The sequence below is a fragment of the Protopterus annectens genome, chromosome 7.part0, assembly GCF_019279795.1.
Source record: "Protopterus annectens isolate FY-2018-M chromosome 7.part0, PAN1.0, whole genome shotgun sequence".
Taxonomy (NCBI): domain Eukaryota; kingdom Metazoa; phylum Chordata; order Ceratodontiformes; family Protopteridae; genus Protopterus; species Protopterus annectens.
This window is the reverse complement of record NC_056739.1, coordinates 1,693,112,413-1,693,138,027: the sequence shown is the minus strand read 5'-3', so window position 1 is coordinate 1,693,138,027 and position 25,615 is coordinate 1,693,112,413. Positions and strand designations below refer to the sequence as shown.

Genomic DNA, 25,615 nt, shown 5'->3' with positions numbered 1-25,615 from the left:
TAGTAACACACAAAGATCTAGAAGATTTTAAATGAAGGGGAAGCGCCAGCATCTTGGAAGAAAGCTTTGCGGGCTGTGTTACCTAAATATGGCAAAGACCATTAAGTCCCATATAGACCCATTCCAATTTTAAGCCATGATTATGAAGTGTTTGTCTGTACTAGCAAAAAGAATGGCCAATGTGTTGCCAAAACTGATATGATGTGAATCAGTGTGGTTTTGTGGAATGTGTCGGGAGGGGGGTGGCAAACGTTTGATAACATTAATACATGTTGAGCCAGAGGGATGCAGAATGTAAGAAACTACCTATGTTGCTGGTGGGTCTTGATGCAGAGAAAGCATTTGACAGAGTAAGCTGAGTTTTTATGATTAGGGTATTGGAAGCATTTGCATTCCCCGATAGAATAATATGGATGAAGGGTTATATGAAGGATCAAGGGTCGTAGTTAAAGTGGGAGGGTTCCTCTTGGATAAGCTGTGTTTGAACAGAGGAACCAGACAGGGGTGTCCTCTTTTTTTTTCTTTATTTCCTTTATATTTAGATCCATTGCCAAAGGAAATAAGGGACTTGAAACACAAGGAAGTAATTGATATGGTAATCAACAAAATTTGGCTTTATTTGCAGATGATTTTGTTTTGTACCTGGTAAATCCAGCAAAGGACGTCTCATTGTTGTTGAAGATTTTTGAGAGGTTTGAAGTCTTTTCGCGATGGAAACTTAATGAAGATAAGACAAAGACTGTAGCCATAAATTTTGTACCCACACATGAATGTGTTCTGCAATACCCATATTTATAGTGACATGTTAAGATAACTATTTAGGAGTATGGATTAAAAAGGATTCTGTTATGGCAGCTAAGGGTATGTGGGAGGAGACTAAAAAGATGACACAAAACTTGAGAAACTGGAAGCTTTTTTTTAAAGATATTGTTAGTAAGACACAAACAGTGAAAATGTTTTTAGTCCCTTAATAGTCTTTTATGTGGGTTAGGCATACTTTTATCAAACAGAGGAGAAGTTGTAAACACTAATTTAATAAAGAATTGAAGAAATTTATCTGAGAGGAAAGAGGGCAAGAGTTAAATGGGCTAAGTTGATCCTTCCAGTAGAAAAAGGTGGTTTAGATTTATCTGATTTTGAAGGGATATTTTAGAGCTGCACATCTAAGGCTCCTATACATAACACAAGCAGAAGGTTTTAATTCAAAGTGGAAAGGGGTAATGATGAAACAAGTGGGAAGCTCAAGAAATGGAAAGCGAGTGGGATTTTGGATACAGATCCTTAAGGAAGAATAATAACCACCATACATAATATTTGTAAAGCAGCAGAAAGTATTCTAAAAAATAAGCCAATACAAGAATAGAGAAAGGAAATTTTACCAATATGGATGACTACAAGTAGGGGAACATAAAATAAGCAAGGGGGGGGGGCTTGAATTTGCTGTAGAAATCTGGCAAAGGAACCAAGATATTGGGAGCAAATAACTCTCTAGCAGGAAAGGTAGTAGAGTGGGAAGAGGCTAAGAAGACATTTGGATTGCAAGTTACCAGGGCTTTATCTCAGAGTACAGGCAAAGAAAAAGGGACATTTTAAGTGAAAGATCTGCTCTGGTAGAGTTTTTAGTTGAATCTATAACAGAAACTGCTGTTAAAATGGATAATTAGTAGGGCATATAAAATATATTGCAAAAATGGATAATTAGTAGGGCATATAAAATATATTGCATAATCAGTATAAGAATCAATTGGAGAAGAGTAGAAAAGAGAGTTTGGAAAAGCAGTTTATAAGAAAACAATGAAAAGACAATGTGGCTCCCAAATATACAACCAAGTCCAGAAGTTTTAGGATCTTTGTAAGTATTTGCATAGGTATTTAATCAAACTTCAAAGAATTGTTCTCAGGTAGGTGGCAAATGTTGCAGGTCTGATTTGAGAACGAAGTAGTAACTATAAACGTGTGGGTTGTGTAATGAGCTGGCAGATTTAAAAAAATTCCTTACCAAGTACTGTATCTGAAACATTGGGTGAGCAAAATGGCTGTAGTAAGTAAGGAAGTTATTCTTTTGGCCTGGGAAACAAGATCTGAATTGCCTAGATGTGTTAAGGCCTTGGCAAGATTGAATTGGCAGCCAGTCGAATTAATTACTAGTAAATTTGAACTCTGTCTACACCAACTGTATTTGCGGTGTTGAATATTATAGAAGATGTGAAATAACTGGAAGAAGCCTCATTTAAATAAAAAAAAGAGAAGAAGCAAATTATGTAGAAGTAAATGGAAATTGTGGGAACAGTACAATGCATAATAATGTTCAAGAGGAGGACTTAAGTTTTCAGGGAAAGCAGGAATTCAGCAATTTTTTTGATGGACTGATGATAGGAGCAAAGAAAATATGTTATGTATCCACCTATACACAACCCTTTTTCCCTGTTTTTACTCATGGTTTCAGGGTTTCACTTTGATAGCGACAGTTGTGTAGAGCCAATGCTTACACTGCTGAGTGGCTAGCCCTGTTGTGGTAGTTATTGAACACCACACACTGACACCTGTCATCAATTTAGGGTGTCCAGTCCACCAACTACTTGCCTTTGGAATATGGGAGGAAGCCAGAGCCCTCGAAAGAAACTCACATGCACACAGGGAGGACATGCAGACTCTGCACAGAAGGCACTCAAGCTGAGAATCAAACCAGGGAACCACTTGCTGTGAGCCAACAACACTATTGTATTTAAATGGAAAATGTTAAAATGGTTTGTTTTTTTTCTCTTCTGTTATACGTTTGCCTTCATCTTAAGTAATAATTTACTAAAGGTGTTCTAGAAAAAATAACTGGTAGACTCATCACTTACCAGATGGGTGAAAGAAAAAAATAATAGTTGAATAATCTAGTGCACAAAATCATTAATCCTAATTTTTATGTCCATCCATATACTACAAATGTCTACTCGGTGACTTTACACCAGACACCTGGACAACAAAGGAACTGTTGAACACAAATTTCTTCTCTCACTGTGCTATAATAATGTTAGCAAACAGTGGCACACATGCATCCTTAGTAGCTATGCCAGCTCTTTGCTGAAAATACTGGCCATCAAAATAAATATAATTATTAGTAAACACCAACTCTGTCAAGTCGACCATTGAGTTAACGTCACATCCACTCAGATACATGGTTTCACAAACAAATTTGTGAAACCACTCAAGTCTTGACCTATGGGAAATCGCAGTAAATAGGTCTTTAAAATCTGTTGCAATAAAAACCATAGAATCGTCATGTAACACTTCCCTGCATTTACGAAGAAAAAATCCAGAGAATCTTTACATAATCAGATAAGGGACTTAATCCCATCGTTTAGTTTGATGTCTCAATATTTGGCAGTAGAATGGGTTTTAGATTTTGCAGCTTTTGTTATTGGGCACATTGGGGGATTAACCAAGTTTTTATGATTTTTGGGTATACCAAATGTTATAGGTTTCAGTGGCTTATCAATTTCAAGTACTCTCGTTAAATTTTGTTCACTAATATGCCCCGGCATTGACACATCACATAGTATAACATCAATTGTTTTGGTATGTGACATTGATCTCATTCCCAGAAACCTCTTCTTAGGAATCGGCATAAAGCTAATGGCATATTTTTTTAACATAATCAGTTTTATTCATAATAATGTATCCCCTCATCAGGTTTGACAACTCTGAAATCTCAGGTGCTACAAATATTTTGCAGCAAATCCCATTCAGAAGATGCCATATTGAACCATTGTGGGTTATTTGCCTGATATCAAGTTCACATACCATCTCATCTCATGGGCCTGAATGTTATGGTGTAAGGGAGGATTATAAATAATACTATTTCTCATGGCTAGGGTAGATCTACACATCTAATTTTCTGGTCAAGATTACCGTAAATTTCAGTTTTCTGGTAAATAATTTAAGATCAGTGAGAACATCCATAAGTGACACTGTTCTACTGGTACAAAAGTAAACCCCTACCAAACAAGTTTGCATGCTCCAAATATAAAAAAAAATAATAATATAATTATAAACTTTGAAGTTTTCATAGTTACTGACCACAAATAATGTACTGGCAGTCGGTCATTTGTATCGGTGATGGGCCGAATATTTACCATCTGTTGGAGTTTGGAAAGGTCCTCGCTTTCTCTCTTCCTCTCTTTGCAGGTATATTTGGTTGATTTGTAGTACATGTTGGTCACCCATTTTTATCAATGGGTATTGTTGCCTCCCTATTTCTTTGTCTGATCTGAATATCTTTGGGTGTGGGGGATTCCAAGGGATCTCATGGTCGGCATGTTCAGTATCCTCACCACTTTCATTGTAGTTGCTGTTGTTGTCACCATTATCTCAAACTGGGTCAGGGCAGGTGGCTAGAACCAAAAAGCAAGTTAAAAGGATTGGGATAAGCCTTATCCTGGGAATACTCTGTATGATCCCTTTTTAACGTTTTTTTTTTTTGTTTGTTTGTTTTTCTTTACCGGTCATAACCTCATCACAGACCTTGTCAGTCTGCTTAAATACAGCACGATCTTAATTAACAGTCATTAAATAAAAGTTCTTTAGTAATGGATTTATCCAAACAAGAAATTTCAAAGCCTAACCTGTCCAAAGTCCATTTGGTTATGTTTGACCAAAAGTTCAATCGGTTCATTTCCATGTTGGATAAGTAATGCAGTAAGGTAAATCAAACTACTCGCCAAACCAGTAGGGAAACTTCCAAATGTGTAATCCTTTGAGTGCACATTTAACTGTAATTGATTTCAATGAAGTAAACGTTCTGAAGTTGCAGTATACTTTTACTTCACCAACTTTTTCTCAAATGTTGATAGTTGCATATTGTGTACCCATCGCAGAAGATATTTTATTGGATAACACTGTCTACCTGCTGAACCATTTCTCCATATTGCACCATACAGTAGGAACTCCCCCTCCAAGTGTATGGGAAAAATGCTGAAAAGTAGAAGCATTATGAGAAGAACTAGAACTGGGAACAAGTGAGTTTGTGGAAGAAGATGAATGTTGTCCTGCCAGAGTAACATCACTAACCGTGGTTTCTGGCACACTAATATCCCTTGCTGTTGTAACCAGTGTAAACCCAGCTAGTTGCTGGGTCATTTGCTGAAGTAGTAAAGTCAAATTCCCATTTTACATTTGAAGTCCTCCATTTGGGGTTTGGGGGAAGAAACCTGGCAAACTGCAAATCAACCAACACCACGGATGACTTGGTGGAAGAATTCCAAAAACAAAGTTTTCACTGCTTATATTTTGAAATTGCGTTCCTATGTATAGTCTAGTATTTTTTGGAGAGAGAATGTCCTATTTTAAATGACTGAATTGGTGGTTTTAAATGCTTCACACTATTACTCTTAATAATATTTTCAGTGTTTGTTGCATTTTTTTTTTTTTGACTTGTGATCCCATGACAGTCAAACAGCTTGATTTGATGAATTCCTTCTGATGAAGTCTCCTTGGTAGGGGAATGAAAGAGTTAAAGCATTTTTGTAATGCAATAAATTGGTCTATCCTGGATGGTTGCATTGGTGTTTTTGTTGCGTATACTACACTTGTCTGTACTAGGTGCACTGCTGCCATAGGTACAGCTGTATAGTGGTTGGCGTGCACATCTTAAATTTTTTCCCTATTGTTAGTATTGCTTTTACATTTGGCTTTCTTTAAGCAGACACCATGCATTGCTGAGCTCTGGGTTTTAAACAAATTGCAAAGAAGTGAGTGCAGCCACTAAGGGCTGTGGAAAACTGAGTTTTTGAGCTAAATGATTTGTTGTACTAGGTATTATCCAGGTTTCTTCATCACTTAAATGCTGTCCCTAAACAGTTTTGATGGTAACAAGGCACCTCAGTAGTACTTTCCATACAGCCTGAATTGTAAAAACACCACCCATTGTTCCCACCATACCATACAGCTCAAATCGTATAAACACCTCCATAGTCTTTTTCACTTCTTAATAGGGTCCTTTTTCACACATCAGCACTGGGTTTCCTGGATTGGCAGCAGATTTGCTCCCTTCCATTGTCAGCCTTCTAGCCCTTAGGTGTGCTCACTGTAAAAACTGTCATACTCACTGAGAACAAAGTTTTACTTAACCCTGTAGATGCCATCTGTGACAGATGCAAATACTTAACCTACCTGGAGATGTCCCACCTTGCAGTCCACTACTTGAAATGGGCATAGCACTAACACACCCCTGCCCATGCAAACACAGCATCATTACACTAACTTGTACTACAGTAATAATTCTTTGCAGGTGTTTAAAAACATCTAAACACTTGGATGGGTCCCAGGGTATATAGATACATTGAGGAGTCTGCATTTTGAATGGCCTATGGCCTTTATTCAGGAGCAGATGAACAATTTAACTGAACACTGATGCAAAACTGTCAGCACCTCTGCGTTAGTGAAAATATACTGCCAATCATTAGCGGACCGGAGTTCCGCTGTGGCTACCCCTAACCGGGAAAAGCCGAAAGACAAACAACACCTGATGCAAAACGGTCATACTCTACTGTTCTGGGAAGCTTGAGAGGATAGAACATTAAAGACTAGGTATCAACATAAATCTCCTATTACATCTACTCTACATACACCAGCATCAACATGCCACAGCAGCAAACCGCTGCCATGACTGATAGGCATAAGTTCAGCTACTGAGAATGTATTAGTTATTGTTGACTACTGTTGGACACACATAACACCCTCAAGCCACAGTTCACTAGGCTAGATAAGGACAGAGTTACAGTAAAATGCTTCTTGGGAGCCAGGATAGGGGATATAACGTGGGCCCTAAACACACATTCCTCCAGCAAGCATGACTGTGATGTGATAGTAGTCCATGTGAGGGTGAAATACCTGGCATTTAGAAGGATATGCTGGAGTACACCTTGCTAGATTCAGCTAGTGGTAAGACAGTGGTTCTGGGGAGGAGTCCTGTCTTCACCCAGAATGATGCTTGGATTTAAGGGAATCATAGTTTGGTTCAGTAATTGCCTATGTTACTGGTGTCGTAACGGGGGAATCCATTATATTTCACCCTGAAGCTAGATGACTTGATGGTCCAACTTGCTCTGCAAAAGATGTCTTGCATTTCTTGCTGAAGGGCATCTGCATATTTGCTAAAACCTTTGCTGTCTCCATTGTTCCTTTTTAAGCAGAGTTCATCTAATGAACATCCCAAATTGGCAAACATCACAGTCTTAAATGTTGTCTTGCTTGTTTCCGAAAATAGTAAAATTAAAAATGAACTTAATGTATATACTGTAAATAGTGTAAACAACTCTGGTTTAATTTCTCTGTACGACTGTGTAACAAGCTCCAGGATCTGTAACAAGCATCTGTTTATTCCAAGACCCTTTAACTATATTTAATTTAGCATTTGTTCTTGTGTATTTTATGCTTCTTGATTTATTCATGATATTTGCTTTTGTTTCTGTACCTTTGGGTTGTGGCTGCAAAGAATCTTATGACAAGCTCACCATCATGGTTACCAAATACTAAATAAATTCTGAAATTGGTTGATTTTGAAGAGGGTATACTCTGCATCAATTTTAACGGTAACTGCCTGAACTCAAAGCGCATTTCTAATACCTCCGTGTGTACTTTGTTAGAGATGCATGGTTGACCTCCTTAGAAATTACCCCTGCCTGGGTTTTTGTGTCCATCATGTCATCAGACCCCTTGGTAAGTGTGACAGAGTCTCTTTGTTTATAAAGGATAATCTCTCTTCAAATAGGTTACCCCCCCCCACCATATAAGCATAATGAACTCCTAAGGGAAATCTAACATCTTATTCCTAGCCAGTCATCGGGCAACTTCCATGTTGACATGTAACCATTATAAATTCCTGGCTTTTTTTTTTTTTTTTTTTTTTTTTTTTTTTTTTTACCACCATTGTTAAATTATAACTTAAGATATAGGCATATATACATGAATAGAAAGGAAACAAACCATGTTAACATTGTTTCCATTTCCATACTTTATACATTACATGTTTTCTTTCTTTATAACAATTGTCTTTCAGTCCAGCATTACATAAATTGCTGAATTCCAGCATTCCCATAAAAGTCACTCCTTTTCCTGAACAACATTCTATATGTATTATTCACACACGTTCATAATTTCGTAGTTAATAACTAGGCTAGCTGCCATTGTGGGCTATATTAAGCTTGGTCAGTGTCCCTTTTTGTGCTTGAAATAACCTATACCATTTGGTTACAGCCTTACCCATCCCATGTGTATTAATTGTATAATATTGAGATCATACCATAGATAATTTGAGGGCACTCTTGCATGGGATAAAGCATTTAGGAGCTGCCTCTATCTGTTTAGAAAGATAGGGGGCAGTCCTTCCATAAATTTTCATAGATCAAAGATGAGCCTGAATACGGACAGGGATGAACTTTGTTTTGTGGTTTTTATTGTGTGTTTTATTTACATTTTTTATTTGCTTTATAAGTTCCATTTATTTGTGTAATTTGCTCCTTCCATTTTCTAAAGATTTCCTTTTATTTTTTTTTTCTCTGTCAATTTTCATTACTTCAAATTCAGTTAGTTTACTTTTTGATATCCATTTTCTAGTACTTGTTTTTTGGTAGTCAGCAGAATCAAACTTAAACCCCTTACTTTGCCTAGGCAATTCAGATCCTGTGTTCCATCTCAAAAGAATCATTTACTTGGGGGCAGACATTTGCTCCCCAATATTTATGACGGAGTAGTCTAGGGAATTTTTAAAATCTGCCAACTTACTACACTTCCAAAAATGTATTCCTAGTTACCGCTTTTCTTTTCCAGCGTACCTTTAAAGTTTGCCATCTACCTGAGGAAAAACTCTGAAGTCTGCTTGAAGTATAAAAATACCTACTCAAACACTTACAAACAAAATTCCTAAACCTTCATGACTTTGTTGCATACCTAAGAGGCATATATATGTTCGCATTGTTATCTTGTAAATTGTTTTTCCAGTCTCTCTAATCTATTCTAAACTCCTCTGATTGGAATTCTGCTATATTTTATATTCCCTACGGATTATCTCCTTTTCAACAGCAGCCTCTGTTCTAGATTTTAACTAAAAACTCTACAAGAGCAGGTCTTTCATTTTGGACGCCACTATCCCTTTCTGTTTGCCTATACTCTGTATCCTTCTCTGGATAAGGAAGGCAGCCTCTAATCTGCCATCTAAACTTCTCCTTGGCCTCTTCCCATTCTATTAGCTTTCCAGTTCTAGTTATTTGCTGTCAGTACCTTGGTACCTTTGACAGATCTCTCCTCTTAAGTTCCAGCTCCATCGAGCCTGTTTTCTGTACCTCTGTTTCCAGTCATCCCCATTGCAAAACATTTCTCCATTCCTGTGTTGGTTGAGTTCTTGTAATTAATAAAGTTGCAGAAAGTATAATATTCTGTATCGTGATGATTATTATTTTCTGTAAGGATCTGCATCCAGAGTCTGTCTCGCGCGCGCTCTCTCACGCTTATTTCTTGAAGTCCCTCCACTTCATCGTCCCTTTTTACTTTGAATTATGACCTACTGTTTGTTATATGTATACGGGTCTGAACTGTATAACTATAAAATAACCATTCAAATCAGGTAATCCTAAACAAATTGTCCTTTAGGGAGGATAAACTTACTCCACTTAATACTTGTCCTTTTCCACTTGAAGATAAATTCCTTCAATTTGTTTATTAATTGTTGTCCACAACTTCTCCTCTGGTTGATAAAAAAAAAAATATATATATATATATATATATATATATATATATATATATATATAAATATATACCTGACATCTGTATATAAAAGAACTTCAATTTTTCATTTTTCTTTTCTATTTTTGTTTATTCTCTTCCCACATTATCCTTTGTTGCCATAACAGAAGTTTTTTTTTTTAAATTCATACTTCAAAATATTTAATCTTCTGTCCCAATAAATATGAATATTGCTGAGTGGGTACATAATTTGTCTTTGGTTTTATCTTTAAGTTTATATCCCAAAAAGACTTGGAACAGTCTCAAATTCTTCCACAGCACAGAGATGTCCTTTTTCTGGATTTATGAAGTACAAAATAATGTAATCTGCAGTTAAAGCCAACTTTTTTTCATTGCCATACTTTTGTTGGTTAATGTCTCTAAATATAAAGCAAGTGAAGGGGAAAGAGGGCAGGCTGCCTGGTTCCTCTGTTCATAGACGGAGAAAAACTTCCCACTATTAGTTATGCCTTTGATCCTTCATGTGTTCTCCTATTAAACCTTATTATTGTATCAGGGAATGCAAATAATTACTGGCATTCTAAGAGGATACTCCTATAAAGGAGGCTGTCTAAGCCTTCGTGATTTCACCTGTCCTTTGATTAATCGGAGCACCTAAACTTTCAATGTTGCGTATGCTCAGAGATTCTTACATTGGGTAAACAAAAATGCTTTGGATTAAATTGTCCTCAGATTCTCTAGGGTTGAAATAAACATTCTTGACTTGTTACTCACAGATTGGCATCTGTCTGCTCCACTCCAATGGCCAGTCCTTCTATAATAAGTCTTACCATATTCTAGTTACCTTTACTCTTGTAACGTCTAATGCCACCCTTAGTAGAAATTTCAAAAAGGCAAATTTTATACCACTATAAGGTTAATTATTTAAATTTCCCTGTTTCAACTCCAGGGTTGACCCTGGTTATGAAGTCTGCAATCCTATGATCCTATTCTGTCTGACTGCTGTGATGAGAGACTTAAGGTTGCCAGTTTTAAAGCCCAAAGGGTTGCGCTACTTTCTTTCCTTATCAAATTTCCAGTCCTTTGCTTGTCAGACAGCTTACTGTTCTGGCCAAAATTAGTGGGGGAGTGTTTAAATATAATGTCTCTCAGACAATAAAGTGTATGTTTCTAGAACTGAAAGGTGTTAAATTTAACCAAGCTGATAAGTCCGTTTAAATGAAATTTGAACCAACTAACCATACTAGTAGACAAAGTGATGCAGCATTAAATGTTTAAATAAATAAACCAATAAAAAATCCAGCCGTCTTCATAGTGTAGAGGGCTAAATCCTTATGGCATAGACTCATGAGCCCATATTCAAACTCCTGTGCCTGTCGAAGCTGGCGAGGGAGGATGGAATGAGAGGCTACTGTCAGCTCACCCATATGGGGGTCTGATTCACACAGGTGAAGCATGCAGGAGCATTTTATGTTATACAAAGAAGCCAGAGTCTTCTGAGCACATTCACATTTATAAAACAAGGGGAACCATGTCTTCTTACACTGTGTTCCTATTGGGGGACAGCAACAAAGCTTGGAAGAGTTGCCAACCAGGAGGGAGAGTTCTCACAGTAGTAGAGGGTGGACTGCTTTGCAGGATCAGCAAGCAGGCCAACTCCCTACCACCTGAGTCCTTACTGGGGGCTTCTGGGCTGATGGGATTCCCTTTTGGGAATGAATGGGCCATATGGCTCTTGCCTAGCGTGGTGCTGCCCTGTTCCTACCCTGTTCCCAGAACGGATGGCCCATTTGGGTGGAGGTACAGGAGCTACCAGTTCAGTTCATGCATGGAGAAAAAAAGTCTAGTAATTGAAATCTTCATTGCTACTATGGGATGTAAGATTCCATGGTGATTTTCTTACAAGTCGTGGTCCTTTATATAACCAATCTCTTGACTCGTTTCAGAAATGATGGCAGACTTTGTAGAAGTGTTATAGAGCAGAAAGTCTTGATTTGTGATACACTAGCTGTCTTTTAGGATCTGTATGATCTTGCCAGCTTTCAGTGGAGTAATAATCCTCAACATGGATTATGTTAACATTAGTGATTCCAACTTGTTAATTGTTATGCTAGTATAAAACGTTTGAATCCATTTGTAAACGGAGCAGAGGATGTGAAATGCAATGAAAATGTCAATGTTTAACAAGATGCAAGTCAAAATCTGACTTGTACAATAGGATATTTACTTTATATTTTTATTTTTTTGCTGTTGTGGTACTGGCTCTTCCATAAAAATCTCAGCTAAGCTGTCAAAGATAGTTAAGGATCTGCTTTTCTTGAGCAAAATCAGAATTTGGTGCATTTCCTCACCTTAATGTTGAATAAGTTGTCAAAGGTAGATTAAGCATCCATTTTCGCAGAACAGTCCACTATAATCCTTAACTTCCTTACCTTGTGTGTTGAATGTTACTGGGTAACCCACAGGCGTGGATTCCAGTGACACACACACACACACACACACACACTAGCAGGAAAAGACCAGAGAGAGAGCATTGAGTTCACAAGATAAGTTAGTCCCTCCTCCCTAACCTGGCATGATAGGCTCCTAACCAAGCCCTTACCAACTGACCTTGATAGTCCAGCTGTATGAAAGTGTGTGCTATTTGCTTTTCCACACACACACACACACACACACACACACACACACACACACACACACACACACACACACACACATCCATGATGGATAAACCCATTCTGTCTACAAGCACCATTAAATACCCAAGCCACTAATAAACATGTGATCCCCGGAACTGTAGTGAGGGCTTTATCTCTCATATGCCATTGGGCTGACATCTTGCTTTAAAAATGTAACTCTGTACAAGTATTGATGTGACTAGCTGTACCTGAGGAAGGACAACGTGCATCTAAATTCTCTCGTTTTTAGGGGTGGTGACAAGCAAAGTCCATCTGTTTTTAAGACTGAAATTTAACACTAATCATAATTGAATTTGAAAAAAAATGTGGGGAAGTGAAATATGACCTTGTATCTGACAAAAATAGAGCAAAGCTAGTGTAAAAATTAAGGAAACTGATGTAAATGCCTTGACCAGGTTTCTTTGTCTCATCATTGACTAGCTGAAAAAAAACACCACCATCCCACTCCCAAATTCGTGCTATAGCTGGTAAATGAATAAAACTGTAGTTGAAGATAGCAGAGTCCCTGAGAATTGTTGTAGCATTTATGTTGGATAGAAGAAAGCAGTCCTGAATCAGTTTTGGGAGATTTCCATTAAAACTGCTTTAAGTGTTCTCTCTCTCTGTCTCTGTCTCTGTCTCTGTCTCTCTGTCTCTCTGTCTCTCTGTCTCTCTGTCTCTCTGTCTCTCTGTCTCTCTGTCTCTCTGTCTCTCTGTCTCTCTGTCTCTCTGTCTCTGTCTCTGTCTCTGTCTCTGTCTCTGTCTCTGTCTCTGTCTCTGTCTCTCTCTCTCTCTCTCAAGCAAGGTAGTAATCAAAATACGAAAAACTGCAGCCACCCTTAGTCCTAGCGCTGCCATGAAAGCCAGTTGCCCTTCAGTATTGTAGCTGATGACTGAGGAAATTTTAAGTTGATAATCGCAGCATTGTTTAACATATTTCTATCCTGACATTTTGGGTAGCAGAAAGCAGTCTTGAATCGCTTTGTATGGAGAGCATTATGTTAATTTGCTGCACAGTGTAACCTTTGATTCATCTCTATCAGAAACTAAAGGAATAATTTCATTTTTATTTAATTTTAATGATTTTTAGCTTCATTAGTAGATTTTTATGACATTTCCAAAAAGTATTTAGCATCTGTCCTAGCACATCTATATGGAATGTAACACATTATCTGCAGTTGTGCAGTAAATAGCAGTAATGTGTGTCTGGCTTTCTGCTGTGCACGGCACTGACTGGCTACATTGGACACACAGCTGTATGTGTTTTTTATTAATATAATTGCAGAATGATTAGGGAATCGGTGTTTGCAGAGTATCCTTTTATGTAGATACCTAATGTTTAGAAGCTGTAAACATTCCTTAAACCCTTAACTGTAGGGGATTTCAAACACCCTGGTGGAATCTAATATTAAACATGTTGCACAGTAAAAGAAAAAAGAAATGGTTAAACTTGGGGAAATGCAAAACCCAAAAAGATAAAAACACTCATCATGCTGAATAGTCAATTATGAAGGCAAATTAAGACCAACAAAGCAAGCTTTGAGTTAAGATGGCTTCCTAGGCCAAGGACAACCATAAGGCCTTCTTTAGCTTTGTCTGAAACTTTTAAAAGCTGCACACAACATTATGGCAAACTGGTTGAAAATGGAGCCATCTTCACAGAACTGGAAGACAATAGCAAGTCTGCTGGCTGACAAATTTAACTCTCATCTTCACTCCCCTCTCTGCCTCCCAACTACTCCCAGGAAATGCCATCAAACAGATCCTCGTGGATTATCAATAGGGAACAGGTTCAAAATATGCTCCATGAGGCCAGAAACGCAGCCTGAGTAGGCACCAGTAATATCCCAGGATGCCTCCTCAATGGCCCTGATAGGTCATATTTCAGACCGTTTAAGTCAGTTTTCAGCCCTTGCCTCCGAACAGGCTTTGTGCCATGCAAATGGAGCACTGCAGCAGTTATCTCTGTGCAAAAGAGTTGACCATCCAACGGATCAAAGGAACTACAAAACCCATCAGTCTGACAAGTCTCCTCTGCAAAGCCATGGAAATTAATAATGACCTGGGGAAACTTTCAAATGCTGGACCCAACTCAGTTTGGTTTTGTCATGGGTAGATCATGCTTACTAAACTGTTTTGACTTCTTTGAAAAGGTTACCAAGGCAATGGGTGAGGGAAAAACGGTGCATACTACTTGGCTACATTTGTTAAAATATCCCAATACGTCATTATTATTAAACTCATGAAATTAGACATAAACACACATGTAACACGCTGGATAGCCATCTATCTCATAGATGGAACCCAAGAAGTTAGGATTAGGGAAACCACCTCCATTAAGAGGATTGTGTCTAGCGGAGTTCCTCATGGCACTGTGCTGGGTCTGCTTCACTTTTGGCATCTACTTCTCAGAATGCATGGCCAATGTTTGGGGCCTTTAGCTGATGAAGTTTGCAAATTATTGGAAACCAGGAGCAGTCATTCAATCCCCCCAAGACACAAACCTCTTGCAGGAAGGTCTAACACAGACAAATGACTGGTGTGAAAGCCATTACTTCAAACTCAATGCCAAAAAATGCATAATACTACCTTTTGAGAAGTAGGCCACCACCAGAGAACACCTCATTGATAAAATACCCTTAAGAGTAGACCCAGTTGTAAAAGACTTGGGGATGCATGTACTTGGACAGATGTTTTGCAAAAGCCAGGTTACTAAGGTAGTAAAACTCATTCTTTGTCACTCCACTTTAATGTAACAGCATGGCATCCAGGCTCGGGGAGCTACTCGTATTGTTTTATTCAGTGCTCATTAGATCCCTCATTGAGTATAACACACCCTCCAGTGTCTACCTTACCAGGCACATGCAACAACTGCAATGTCCGCAGAGATTCATCACAAAAAGAATACTGGGAGTAAATAAATGTCTTATGCAGATCATCTCAAAGCCCTGTTTTTGTACTTTGTATCTTACGGGCTGTTGAGAGCTGATCTCTGCCATGTCATACATGGCACTTTTGGACCCAGCTCTGATGAACCTTTTGCATATCTGCAAAATTAACTGCAACAGAACTACTAGATCCAAGGGCTTACTTTGTTTGTGATATAAATAGGACATGTTGGAGGGGACAGGTTTGTGTCTCAGAAATTTCCCATTCTGTGGAATGGGCTACCCATCCATGTGAAGCAAAGCCCTTCCCAAACCCTATTTGAGTTTATATTGGACCAGTGAATGGAAAACAAGAAATTCACCCTGGTCTGACACCTATGTCTCTGGACAGAGGCAGTAGTTAATCACCTTAGAACTCAAAACCTTCTTTTTCATTGTATCTTTGCTTTCTGGGCTATTTTAATGCCTCAAAAATCACTTCATGTGCTTCTTTTACAATTTGAATGTGTTCCTCTTAAAATAGCGGATGATGGAGCCTGCTAATGTGATCTTGTTTTCTTGCTTTCATTCCTTCTTCCCAGGCTACATTTCAAGTCCTCTTTATATGAGTCGTGCTAAACATAAAGTGATGTTGATTTCTTATGCCGTTAAGATAGAATGGCAGGACTGTGAAGCACCGTCATCTAACACACACACCTTCAGTAACAGAGCTACTTCTATGTTTCCCTGACTGAGCCTTATTTTTATGTCTGTCAGAGCTTGTTCTGTGCTATAAATAGCAGTTAGCTACTTTCAGCAAAAGAAAGTGAGTAAATAGGGGGCTTTTGTAAAGGGATTCCTTTGTAGTTCTAAAAGAATATACAGACCTTCCACCACACTCTTAGTGAGGTGTGAAAACTCTCCTTACAGTAAATGATCCTTGGTGTATATTTAAAGTTGGCAGGTCGTAATCGAAAGGAAGCTAAAGTAAGTCCATCTGCTACAACCCAATGCGTTCAGTGGGAAGTTTTTTTTTTCTCCTGAATGATGCAGAATTAAAATGTGCTTTATTAGTCCCTTATTTCTGTCATGTTCACCCTTTTTTCTGTTTCACATTTGTTTATACTTTGGTAACCATTAAAGTGAACTGGTCCCGTTTCAGCCACGACTCTGTCTACAGTGGCAAAGATAATGACCAGTAATAAATGCACTTAGCAATACAAAGAACTGACTTAAAGACATTGACAAAGATTGCATGTGCCACACACAGCTAATGCATGACGGTAAATAAGTAAAGCATTAAGTAACATTTAGTAGGATGTATATATTAACAATACTTAATTCTACTATGTTCAGTTTATTATAAACAAATTGTATGCACACATACTGCATGTGTGTGGCTGTATATGGTATGTGTTTATGTATACAAAAACATGATTGTGTGTGTAACAGAGAACCAGATTATATGCTTGTGTTTGTATTTCGTCCTTTAAAGGAAAAACAAATTATAGTGGAACTCTGTGTGTTTCTACATATGCACACACAGATGTATATGTTTATGGTTGTGTGTATATAAAATGTATGGAGCATGTAGAATACTCTAGGAAGCAGTACTGTGTTAAATGCACATGTCTGTGTATGTGTGTGTTTGTATTTAATCACAATTTAGTACTAATTTCCTTTTCTTAATGTTTTTAATACAAGAGCACATAGTTGAATTTACATTTAATGTAAACTTACTGTGAATTTTGTTTTCTGCTTGACAATGTAAGGACTGACTCAGTCAGTGGGGATCTCTTTTTATGGATCTGTGTATACCAGATATGCATCTCCATATGGGAAGATTCACAAAAAAAGCTCAAATACCTTTTTTATGAGCAATATCATTGCAGCTAGTTGACAGAGTTGCCATTTCTCTTTTTCTGCAGTTCTGTTCTGTGTGTGTTGAAAGTTCTTAAAAATGCTAAATGTGTTGATACTTTAGAAGAAAAAATATTTTCTGACTTTTCTCTAAATATCACAGAAATTACATTCAAGTTATCTTAACATGTAAACTATTGTAAATAACCAACATTTAAAGCTTAGCAATTCAGTACTGTGTTGCTGCTTATGTAAATTTGTCATAAGAGGTGACAGCTGCTTTTAAACCCCCGACTGATACAATTGCCTTGCTTTGTTGTGAAAGGAGAATGTTAAGTTCACCTCCTGTCTGCAGTATAAACAGTTACACAACTTTCTTTTTTTGTTTTATCGGCTGCTGTGTTCTTGACATTAACAGGATTAATTGGCTATCTAAGACGGAGAGCAATACCTGACAGAGTAAACTACAGCTTTGCCTGCGTCTATGATATGTCACGCAGGCGGAGATGAATTCCTCTGCAAAGTATGTGAGAAGTTAAGCTTAGGCGGGCTTTCCCTTCCTTTTGATTTCAATTCAAGAAAATACAAGTTTTAAAAAATACAAGCAGGTTTTTGGTACCTACACAATATTAGAACCATATTGTAGGGAAAAAAAGTATACCCCTCAAAATAACCTCTAAAACACAGCAACTCATGGGAGACATTTGGATTGCATAGCTAGGCTTTTAAATGCCCCAGTGGTTGTTAGCTTAGTATACACCTATGAACTTTTCTAATTTGAATTATAACCTTCTATTTGTGTTGTGTATATGAGCCTTAACTGTGTAGTTACAAAATATACTTTCAAATCAGGTAATCCTAAACCATCTTGTGTTTTTTTTTTTTTTTTTTTTTTTTTTCTGAAAAGGATTAACTTATCCCATGTAACTCTTCCACTCCGTCTCCCCGAGAAATTTCTTCACCTCCTTTATTAATTATTGTCCACAAGTTTTCTTATGCTTGATTTAAAACAAAAAAACCTGCTGACCTGGTATATAAAACTAAAACTGAAGGGGCTATGTTCCAGTTGTTTTTCAGTCATATACTACACTTTAAGAGGTGAGAACATAATGTGTTAATGGACATGTAGTGTAACAGGTTTGGAGCAGGACTAGAACTCCAAAATTGTATTAGGTTTTCATCTAAACCACCAACTGATCACTGGCAGTGGAAAAACTAACATTCGAGCCACCCCAGAAAAAAAAACCCTGAACATCTGAGGCTGTGAACCAAACCACCACATAATTCAGTTACTAAATGTGAGTGTCAGTGCAGGCAGCAGAACTATGATCACAGTAGAAGAACTGAAGGAACCATGCCACCATTTGATAATTAGTGTGTTTCTGTGTAGGTAGAAAAACTGAAACCATTTCACAGTAGCAGAGAACAAGTTTTTCTCTCCCAAGCAGTCTCCACTCCACTATTCAGATATGCATAGCAGCTGGAACAGTATTCCTAACACACACCCCAGTCGTGCATTCTAATTCAGAATGAGTTTCCAAAGTGGTAATGATTGTACTTAATTACTTGCAAAGCTAGTTTACTAACACAAAGGCACAGAAAGCTAAAGTATGTGTAATAGGATAATAGGTAAGCATATGCACTAATGGCAACACACGCTCACCATTGAATTGTACACAGATTCAAACCCCCCCCTCCCCCCAAATGCACAAACCCACACACCAAATTCAGTAGGCTGCTTTTCAAAGTTTACTTTTACTCAACGAATAAATGCAGGAAAAGTCTGTCTGAAATGTGCAATTTTTACACACACACAACAGTCCATCTCGCACACCAAATAAAACGGGTCACGTTTTGATACGAAAAAAGATTGTGAGCAAAGTAACATCAAAATAGTGGCATGGTCCTAGACGTCCTGGAACAGGCTGCTTCAAAGTGCACTCCCTAATAGCTGTGTGTGCTTCTTACTTAAACATAAATCAGAGGGACTTCCAAGATGGCTGCACACTGATCAGCTTAGTTTCAGTTCTCCCAATGTGAAAAAAGTAACTAACTAACTGAGAGATAAGGGACAGTAACTCTGCCAGATTTAGTAAATTCAGTTACTGGTTAATAAGTACACTGCCTGAAAGCCATCAAATAAGAAACTTAAAAACCTGAAAAAAATCAACCATAAAAAACACTGAGTGGGAAGAATCCTGCAGCTGTTAAGCAAAAAGCAGTCAAAAGCTCCAGCTTTGGTACATGACTTGCTTTCCAGTAATCTAGAGGAACAACCAAATAAATCAGATGTGCTCAAAGCTGATTAAAATAAAAGAAACATTGCATGAGTATATCTGCTCAAATAACAAAAAGAAAAAAAAATGGAAGAAGCTTTAAACAGCTAATCAGATAATTAATAAAACTAAAAATCAGAGGTTGAAGTGAAGAAAAACCTGACTGAATATGAGCCTGACCAAGAAGAGCTGTTTCAATAAGTGGTGGAGTTAAAGAACAGAGCATGTGGGGAAACGGTGATATTTTCTGCTATATCGTAGGAACTGGAAGGAACAAAGTATATTAATTTTATGAAAGCACAATAAGCAACTGGGGTAGTATTCCACAACAGGAGTTGTTAATTGAAAGGGGAAATTATGTATGCTCCAAACCTGGCCATGAGAATGCAACCATGACCTGTATTAGTAACAATGCAATTATACCAGCAGAAAGAGTTGATCCTGACAAAACGGTGGCAGAAGGGCAAAATGATAATAATTGGAGACGGTAGGGTATTTTTATAAAATGTTAACTTGCTAGGTACACCATGTAGAAGAGAAGCCAATTTATCCCAGCAACCAGGGAATGTTGAGAGACAGGTTTGAGATTCAAGCTATTGCATCCAGCTCTCATCAAAATTATTTATTTCCTAGAGGAAGCTAGGATGGAAGAAAATGATAAAGATCTGCAAGGTTTTGTTTAACAGTATTTTAAGAGGAGAAGTGCCAACTTCCCAGTAGAAAGCAGTGGTAGCTATAATACCTGAAGAAGGTAAAGATCTGTTTGACCCAGCTTCGTACAGGCCCATTTCAATACTAACCCATGATTATAAAGTGTTCATGCCTGTAATGGTTAAACGGATGATAAAAGTAATGCCAAAATTGATAGGTATGGATCAGTGTAGTTTTTCTGAGGGCTAAATATTTGACAACATTAACAGAACATTGATGTTCCAGAGGGACGCAGAACGTAAGAAAATATTGTTCTTGGTGGTGGGTCTTGATGCAGAGAAAGCATTTGACAGACTACACTAGGACTTTATGAGCAGGGCAATGGAAGCATTTGCATTTCTGAAAAAAATCTAAGTTTGATTAGGAGGATATATGAAGGATCGGAGGTGAAAATTATTGGGTGTGGTCCTTTCTGGGAATTAATGCTTGAACAGAGGAACCAGGCACTGGTGTCCTCTTTCATCTTTGTATTGTATTTAGAACCATTGGCAAAGAAAATAAGGGACTCAGAAATTCAAAGATATAATTGGTATGGTAGTCGAGAAAAGCTGGCCCTATTTGCAGATGATATTATTTTATACCTGGCAAAACCAAAAAGAGCCATTACAGTGTTGTGGAACATTTTGAGGCAGTTTCATTTCTTTTCAGGATACAAAATTAAAGTAGTTAAAACAAAGGCAATAGCAGTAAATTATGTACCTACACACATTTGTTTAGCAATATCCTTATTTATAGGAACATGATAAAATGAAGTATTTAGGAGTATGGATTAAAAAATGATTCTGATGTGGCTGCTAAGGATATGTGGGAAGAGACTAAAAAGATAATTTAAAAACTGAGAAAATGGAAGCTTTGTTATATGGATATAGAACGTAAGCTACAGTCAAAATGTTAAGTCCCTTTTGCCTTATACACGGGTCAGGCATATTTTTATCAACCAGTGGAGAAGTTGTGGATAGCAATTAATAAAGAGCTGAAAGGGAGAAGACGGCAAGAGTCAAGTGGGTTAAGCTGATTCTTCCAGTACAACAGGATGGAGTGGGTTTACCTAGTTTGAAGGGGTATTTCAGAGCTACACAGTTAAGGCTCCTATACATAGCACAAGCAGAAAAGAAAACTATAATTCAAAGTGGAAAGTGGTAATATTGAAATGGAGGGGGGGGGGCTAAAGAAACATTGAGAGACTGGGAGTTTGGATGCAGGCCGTAAGGAGAATAACTGTAATCCTACAGAATGTTATATCCATAAAGCAGCAGAAAGTATTTTCAGAGCTAAGCCAACACGGGAATGGAGAAAGGAGATTCTGCTGATAGGGATGACTGCAATTGGGAATATAGATGATAAGCAATAGCGGGCTGGAATTTATTGGAGAAAACTGGCAAAGGAAGCAAGGTATTGGGAGCAAATAACTAGAGATTGAAAGATGATACAATGGAAGATGCCAGGTTATAGATTGCTTTCCCTGTCAAGGACTGATAGAGTATAGGAAATACGGGGTTTCTTAAGGAAGACTAGCACTGGTAGAGTTTTTAGTAGAATCTAGAACAGAAGCTGCCATTTAAAAAATGAATAATTAGTAGCGCATATAACATATTGCATGCTAACTATAAGAATCAATCGGAGGAGGTTTGAAATGATTTGGAGAAATAAATTGAATAAGCAAGTCACAAAGAAACAATTGGAAGGTATATGTGTGTCCCAAATAGGCAACAAAATCTAGAAGATTTAGGATTTTTGCTTGGAAATTTTTACATAGCTATTTTTATACCCCAAGTAGACTCAAGAGAATTTTTCCTCAGGTAGATAGCAAATGCTGCAGGTGTGATACATGAACTAAAAAAATCAACTGGCACCTCACCTAAGTGTCATGTTTAGTCATAGTCCCACCTCAGGCTTCGTGCCCACTGAGTGGCGCACAGCTGCAGTTATCCCACTCCACAAGGGGGGATCCACCTTGGATCCCAGGAACTACCGTCCCATCAGTCTGACGAGCCTGATCTGCAAGGGCATGCAACGCATTATCATGGAACTTTTATAAACAAAGACATTGGCAACCTTCAAACACTGGACCTCACCCAATTTGGGTTCGTGAAGGGCCAGTCTAGTCTTCTGAACCTGATTGACTTCGTCGAATCAGTCTCCAGAGCTGTGGCCGAGGGTAAGGCAGTCCACACAGCCTATCTGGACCTCGCTAAGGCCTTTGACATAATCCCACGCTCTGGAATCCTAGATAAACTTACTAAGCTGGGCATTAATCCCTAGGTCACTCGGGTTGCCAACTGGCTTACTGACAGAACCCAGACTGTAAAAGTAGCAGACTCCAAATCCAGCTCCAGACAGGTGACAATTGGTGTACTTCTGAGTTCAGTCCTGGGACCGCTTTTGTTTGGCATCTACTTCTCTGAAGTGCAAGCTAACACGAAGCGTCTCTGGCTAACCAAGTTCGCAGATTACTGCAAATTGGAAGCCATTATTGAATCCCCAAATGATGTGGATATTCTACAAAAGGGCCTTACAGAAACAGATGCTTGGTACCAGAGCCATAGGCTCAAGCTTAATGCCAAGAAATGTATAGTTATTCCCTTTGGGAGAAACCATGTACCCATGAATTACCACATAGGTGGCAGTACACTAAACACCAAAAGTGTGATGAGAGACTTGGGGACACAGGTGGACAGTGGTCTCACCTTCGAAAACCACATCGCCACAACAGTCACAAAATCCTTCTATGTGACACGCCTCATCACTAAGGGCTTTTCATCCAGAAAAAAGGATGCCCCACTGTAATCGTCCCTCATTTAGACCCATTAGAGTACAACGCCCCGTTTGGTATGTACCTCACAAGACATCTGCAACAGCTGGAAAGGCTGCAGAAATACCTCACTAAAAGAATCACAGGCCTAAAGCAGATGCCCTTTGCTGACCACCTAAAAAAACTCCAACTATGCTCTGTGGCATATTGTCTACTCAAAGGTGATATCTGCTTAACATACAAGGCCATGTCAAACCCTGAGCTGTTGGACATGCTCCACTTAAAGAAATCCCAATCCCTCTGAGCCACACGCTCCAGGGATCTAAACCTTGTCATCACAATGAACAAAACATGCTGGAGGGATAGGTTCCTGACCCAGAGACTCCCCATACTCTGGAATAGACTGCCCATACACGTTAGAGCGCCTCCTTGGCCCTCTTCAAAAAGAACCTTGACGATTGGATGGGAGATGGGAAATTCACCCTGGGGATCACGTCAGTCACCCTACTTGACAGGGGTTCAGAGAAGTAAATAGTGTTGGAAGAAATGTCCAGGGAATTGTTATGGCTAGGCTTCTATAGGCCCTAGGGCCGATAGCGTAGTACCAACCTATGATTGGGGAAGAAAGATGTAATTGGGAACATGTTTTCTGAGAGTGCAGCAAGTTGGTGGATTTTAAGGATTCCCTGTAGGATGCACTGTCAGAGATTCTGGGTGGGCATATTGGTATGACATGCCAGATGATTTTTCTGAGCTATGATGCCGAATCTGGATTGCCTGCACATGGTAAGGCCTTGCTGTCTCTCACTATGGTGGCTGCCAAAAAAAGCAATTACTAGAAAATGGAAACCAAAATCTAAACCAACTATATTAGAAGTAGTGAATATAGTAACGGAGGTAAAATGACTAGAATTGAGATCTTTATGAAAGGGTAGGAGCAAACTACATAGGAAAAAAATGGGAATTGTGTGAACAAGACATACAAGGGAGGAATGAGGTTTAAAAGAAAGCAAGACTTAAATGAGCTATGTAATGGTTGACTGAAAATGATTGGGTAGATTATAAGTGATGTATAACAATTTGCAACTGGGAGTGTGTTGCTATGGTTTGTGATGTAAAATGCTTGCAGCTAGCTGTTGTGTTGTGGGGTTTGTTTTCATTTATATAAGTATGTGATTGCTTATGTCGTAAGTGATGGTTTAATAAAAATATTTCTTGTTAAAAATGGGGGGCAGGAATTGAATAATTTAGCATAATGTTTGTTAATTAACTTTGTTAATACAGTTAGATTACTTTTATAGAAATGTAAATGTGCCAATGTCACAAGTGATAATTCAATAAAGGTATTTAAAAAAAAAAAAAAAAAAAAAAAACATTAAAGTACCTGCATCTGCAGTGTCAGCTTGCCTGCACAGTGCTCCACCTACCTACTCAAACACCCACATGAAACGTTTTCTAAAAGGGTGATTCACTTGAGACCATGCAGAAGGAACCCCATTCTGACATGGGATCCAAGTTCTGTATTAGGCAAAACCAACCTTGAACCTGCTGCCACTGCCCCTCTAAAGATGCTTACCTGGAAGATCACATTCCTTTATAGCTGTAACTTCAGCTAGGAGGTTTCTGTGTCACAAGCCCACCTCTGTTAATAACTTTTCACTGTCTTCTACAGAGATATAATTACTCTTGGAACAAACACAACCTTTATACCTTAATTGCTACCAGAACTTACTTTAACAAAGGGCTATCCACATACCAGTCTTCTACCTAAAGCCACAGAACGAGGCAGAGAAAGTCCTCCATACCCTGGATGTGCAAAGCCAGATCAGGGAGTATCTTGGCAGTACAAAAAGCCCTAATGGAGCAGAGTAGTTGCTGGTGGCTTTCACATGGGGTAAATGGGGAAGACCCTAAATAATGTCTAAATGGATAGCTAACTGCATTAAGTTGTGTTACTAACACCATGGATCAGTTTACCTGGGCGTGTTAAAGCCCACTCCATTAGACATGAGATTACTACTGCTGCTTTACTCAAAGGGGTTCCCTCCCATGCCATCCTAGAGACAAGCACATGGAACTTGGTGCACACTATTACAGAACACTTGTAGCCTAGGCAGTGTCTCTAGGGCTGCAGCAGGTTTCTCTTCTGCCATCCTGTAAAGTCTTATTTTCTAACGTCATACAGATGACACACCACCCAGTTTTTATCTTTGGGAGTTCTGCTAAGAATCAGTACTGCAACACTGACTATGAAGAACATAATACAGTTGTGTCACACTTAACCGTAATTGTAGGTGTCTGAGTAGATCAGTATTGCAATACACACTCCCACCCTCTAGCCCCATTGTCTGCTGACCACTTGTTTCCCCCTTGCTGGATGCAAGAGGCAGAGGAGCTTTTTGGCAGATAAGTACTCTTACCTCCGTCATCCCCTCTGTGCCTCCAGTGTTTTTCCTCCTCACTTAATTGCAGACACTGAGGAGGTTGTGATGTCCTCGGGAATCAGACTGCTCGTTCAGTGCTTAAAGACTTGAAGAGAGGGTGCCAAGAGCTGCCCCTTTTTATACCCTGATGTCCAGACATCAGTCTTCAGATGTCTATCTCCTAGGGATGATGCAAAGACTCTGGAAGTTTGTCCAGTCACGGGCTTCTGCTTGGCAGGAAGACCCAAGAATCAGTACTGCAACATTGATCTCGAACATCTACAGTTATGGTAAGTGTGTTACAAACTGCACTTTTTGT

At 38.6% G+C, this 25,615-nt stretch overlaps 1 protein-coding gene across 2 annotated transcripts in view; it reads left to right on the top strand.

Annotated features, from left to right (window-relative positions):
- Positions 1–25,615, top strand: part of KIF7 (kinesin family member 7) — a 1,697,985-nt gene that overhangs the window by 19,020 nt on the left and 1,653,350 nt on the right. The window lies entirely within an intron of this gene.